A 5,073-nucleotide genomic window follows, 5' to 3' on the forward strand; every position below is an offset into this window, starting at 1 on the left:
CTCTGCGGAAGTTGGCGCTTTCGATTTGGCTTTCAAGCAGTTTGCAAAGTAAAAGCCCCAGCTGTCTTTCCTGAAATACTAGCTTTTCGAAGAATATTGCTGTTAGGAATATTTTATTAAAACTTCCCCTTTATTGAGATACTAGACGTCGGGTCTTTGTAACACGACGTCCCAAGGTAGCCCAGTACACTTAATTTCCATTACCGAATTTCCTTTTTAATTTTAGAAATATTTTTGTTGAGCATTTTCAATATTTCTGAGGACGTGGAAGATTTTGAGTTAAGAAAAACTTGTTTGCAGCAGTCATCAGTTCAGGTGAGTCGCTCAGCAGGCCAGGCTTCCCTGCCCATCACCAACTTCCAGAACTTGCTCAAACTCATGTCCATCCAGTTGGTGATGCCATCCAACCATCTCATCCTCTGTCCTCCCCTTCTCCTGCCCTCAACTCTTCCTAGCATCAGGGTCTTTTTCAGTGAGTGGAGTCTTCGCGTCAATCAGGTGGCCAAAATATTGGAGCTTCAGCTTCAGCATCAGCCCTTCCAATGAATATTCAGCAGTCATCAGATACTGCTAATTATGTTTAGGATCCCAAAGGTGTTCACAATGGATTGTATTTTTTTTTTTTTTTTTGTAGTCAGTAAAAGCAAGCAGGTTCGCTCACGCTCTACACTACAAATCACAAAGAATGTGTGGTCCTGTCTCTTGTATCAGTAACTTTTCACGAAGAGAAATCTGGATTAATGCCGAGAAGTTAGTAGTTCCTGCCCATTGGAACAAGAGCCAGGCTAAAATACAATTCTACTAGCACTGGGTGGAAGTTCTTAAAATAGTGAAGGTTACTCTTTTTTTTTTTTTTCAAATACATCCTTGAGAGTAACTGCTGAAAAGTCGGATTTTACCTAATTTGCTGTAAGGATATTTAGCAGTGGATTTCCACTGGCTCTTTAGTCTCAGACTTTTCCCCATATTTCAAAAATGATATGCAAACATCCTCCAAAACAATTCCTGCTGGTAACTACAGTTCAGATGAACAGACAGATAAGAACAAATCTTTATTTGTCACAGGCTTATTTTGACAAAGATATGCGTAACCATGCTCCTTGAAAGTAGAAATAAAATTTACTTCTTGTCTATTCCTCTTACCCTCATTCCTTTCAGTCACTACACAGAGAGTTTCTTGAGGCAGTAATTGCCCCTCATTTTGTAATCCCCACTACCTAGCATTGTACCTGGGCTTAGTAGGCAAATCTTTTACTGGTGCTAAAATTCCTCTCTAAATCTAGCCCTTCTCCCCTTGCCAAATCCCAACCACACTGACCTTCCACCTGCAGACAATTGCTTCACTCCTTCCTTTCCCAAGGTCCTTGAACAGGCCTTTTTAACTGCAGGAAGGCTTTCCCCTTCTCCATTCCCCCACATCTCACTTGAGGCCCTCTTATATAGTTCTCAAAGTAAATGTCTCTTGATCAGGACTAGAGATGCAAACTTTCTCTAAACCCTGACTTAATAAGGTCCTCTGTTTTACTATTTCAGTACTTGATTAAGTACATGATGATGTATTCAATGTCTGTCTTCCCTGCTAAACTATCAAATCTAGGAGGGCGGCTGTACCGGGTCTATTTCTTTCACTACTGTCTAGTCTAGTGATACTGCCTAGCCTAGTTCCTGACACATGTCAGAGACTCAGTGCATATGTAGAGACAAATTGATAGGGTTGTCAGATTTTTTAAAAACAGAACACTCAGTTAAATTTTAATTTTAAACAATTACATTTTTTAGTACAAAAGTATGTTCCAAATATTATAGAATATAAATCTAGCAATATTAACATTGAAGAAGTACAGAGAGAATTTATCCAACTGAGAATTTCCAAAGATGGTTTATATTTAAAATGCTGTGGGAATTCCCTGGTGGGCCAGTGGTTAAGAGTCCATGCTTTCACTGCCAAGGGCCCAGGTTTAATCCCTGGTTCAGGAACTAAGATCCCACAAACTGCCCAGTGCAGCCAAAAAATAAACTAAAATGCTGTTTCAACAAGCATCTGTGGAGTCCTAACACCTGTGTATTAGAAGCTGGTAATATACACTTGACAACACAGCCCTAGCCCTTGATGGGTTCACCTGATTTAGAGTTCTGAAAATATGAACAGTCACTGAAACTGTAGGCACTCAAAAATATTTTGTTAATTTACTCATGTCCAAAGCATGACTGTTGAATACACAGCTACAGTTTCTCATGCAAGCTCTTTATACAAATGAACAATAAATACTGTACTAGAGTAGCTAGGAATTGTTAAACCATATAAAACTTGAAAACAGAATAAACTTTACCAAATTTTAGTCACAAAATAGAATGAGAAGTTACTATTTCTCATTTGAAAATGCAGATGAAATGACATTGTCAAAATTTGTATTCTAAAAGTAAAGATCCCTGGTGGCCCAGTGATTAAGAATTTGCCCATCAAGGCAGGAGACATGGGTTTGATCCCCCAGTGGGTGAGGGAACTAAGATCTCACATGCCGCAGGGCAACTCAGCCTGAGCACTGCAACAAAGATCACCCATGCTGCAACTAAGACCCGATACAGTCAAAAAAAAAAAAAAAACCACAGATTTTTTTAAAAAGACATCAATTTTTATAAAACAAAAAGTCAAAATATAGGACAGCTGCTGCTGCTAAGTTGCTTCAGTCGTGTCCGACTCTGTGCAACCCCATAGATAGCAGCCCACCAGGCTCCGCCATCCCTGGGATTCTCCAGGCAAGAACCCTGGAGTGGGTTGCCATTTCCTTCTCCAATGCATGAAAGAGAAAAGTGAAACTGAAGTCACTCAGTCGTGTCCGACTCTTAGCGACCCCGTGGACTGCAGCCTACCAGGCTCCTCCATCCATGAATTTTCCAGGCAAGAGTACTGGAGTGGGGTGCCACTGCCGTCTCCGATATAGGACAGACATGTCATTAAATAAGAAAAGTAATTCAAGGTATACACACACCAAGAAGAGGACCATGGACAGATTTTAAATGAGTAAGCTTTGAGGGAGACTTCAAAGGCTCTTAAAACCAAAAGCTAAACTAACAAATTGGACTTGGGGTGAGGGGAAATTACTATAACTTTAGTTAAATATTTCCTCTTGTGTAGAGCCTAAAGAGAAGCTTTCTGACTTGCTTTGGGGGACTTACAGGGAAACTACAGTCATCACCTGACTGGCCACTTGGGCTTCCCAGAGTTACCCTGACTCCCTGCCCTGGGAGATCATGAAACAAACAAATCATGCAGCCCTGGAATTTCTGAGTTCAAAGTTTTCCTGTAGAGTGAAGCAATCCTTATACTACAAAGGCACGGTCCTCACCATTTGTTGGACCAATACCAGCAGTTTTTAGTATGTTTTGTATTTAAATATCTAGAGAGTCAAAATGGCTTAAAGGCTTAAAGGTCTAACACCATAAAACTCCTAGAATAGAACATAGGCAAAACATTCTCTGACATAAATTGTACCAATGTTTTCTTAGGTCGGTCTCCCAAGGCAATAGAAATAAAAACAAAAATTTTTTTTAAAGGGGACCTAATCAAACTTGCAAACTTCTGTACAACAAAGAAAACCATAAAATAAAAAGACAACCTATAGACTGGGAGGAGAGCATTTGAGAATGAGGAGACTGAGAAGGGCTTAATTTCTAAAATATATAAATGGCTCATACAACTCAATAACAAAAAGACAACCCAAGTAAAAATGGGCAGAAGACTAAAGAGACATTTCTCCAAAGAAAACACACAGATGGCCAACAGGCAGGCACAGAAAGATACGTTCAACATGGCTAATTATTAAAGAAATGTGCAAGTCAAAATTACAATGGTTTTGATTTGTAGTCAAAGCCATTTGACTAAACCTGATGGTTCAGCAGTTAAGAATCCACCTTGCAGTGCAAAGGTACACTAGTTCAATCCTTGGTCCGGGAAGATCCCACATGCTGTGGAGCAACTGAGCCCATGCACCACAACTACTGAGCCTGCTCTCTAGAGCCCAAGAGCCACAATGACTGAAACCCACATGCAGACTGCACAGAGCCTGTGCTCTGTAGCAAGAGAGCCGCTGCAATGAGAAGTCCTCACACTAAAACAAGAGTAGTCCCCACTCACCACAACTAAAGAAAGCCCACATGCAACAACAAAGACCCACCGCAGTCAAATAATAAGATAATAAATAAATACATAAATCTTAAAAAACCCACCTACAATGAGGTGCCACCTCACACTGGTCAAAATGGGCATCATTAAAAAGGCGACAAATAACAAATCCTGTAGAGATGTGAAGAAAAGGGAATCCTCCTACTCTGTTGGTGGGAAAGTAAATTGGTGCAGAAGACAATAAGGAGGCTCCTCAAAAAACTAGAGTTGCCATATGATCCAGCAATCCCACTCCTGGACATGTATCTGGACATAGCAGCACTATTCACAGTAGCCAAAATATGGAAACAACCTAAATGTCCATTGACAGATGAATGGATAATAAGATGTGGTGTGTGTGTGTGTGTGTGTGTGTGTGTGATTTGGAATGATGGCATTTTATTTTCTTGGGCTCCAAAATCACTGTGGATGGTGACAACAGCTATGAAATTAAAAGACACTTGCTCCTTGGAAGAAAAGCTATGACAAACTTTTCTTGTTCAGTAGCTCAGTCATGTCTGACATTTGGTGACCCCATCAAGTGCAGGATGCCAGGCTTCCCAGTCCTTCAATATCTTCGTGAGCTTGCTCAAATTCATGTCCATTGATGATGCCAATTGGTGATGCCATCCAACCATCTAATCCCTCTGTCATCCCCTTCTCCTCCTGCCTTCAATCTTTCCCAGCATCAGGGTCTTTTCCAATGAGCTGGCTCTTCGCAGCAGGTAGCGAAAGTATTGGAGCTTCAGCTTCATCATCAGTCCTCCCAATGAATATTCAGGGTTGATTTCCTTTAGGATTGACTGATTTGATCTCCTTGTAGTCCAAGGAACTCTCAAGAGTCTTCTCCAAAACCACAGTTCAAAACCATCAATTCTTTGGTGCTCAGCCTTCTTTATGGTCCAGCTCTC

The sequence above is a fragment of the Bos javanicus genome, chromosome 19, assembly GCF_032452875.1.
Source record: "Bos javanicus breed banteng chromosome 19, ARS-OSU_banteng_1.0, whole genome shotgun sequence".
Lineage (NCBI taxonomy): Eukaryota > Metazoa > Chordata > Mammalia > Artiodactyla > Bovidae > Bos > Bos javanicus.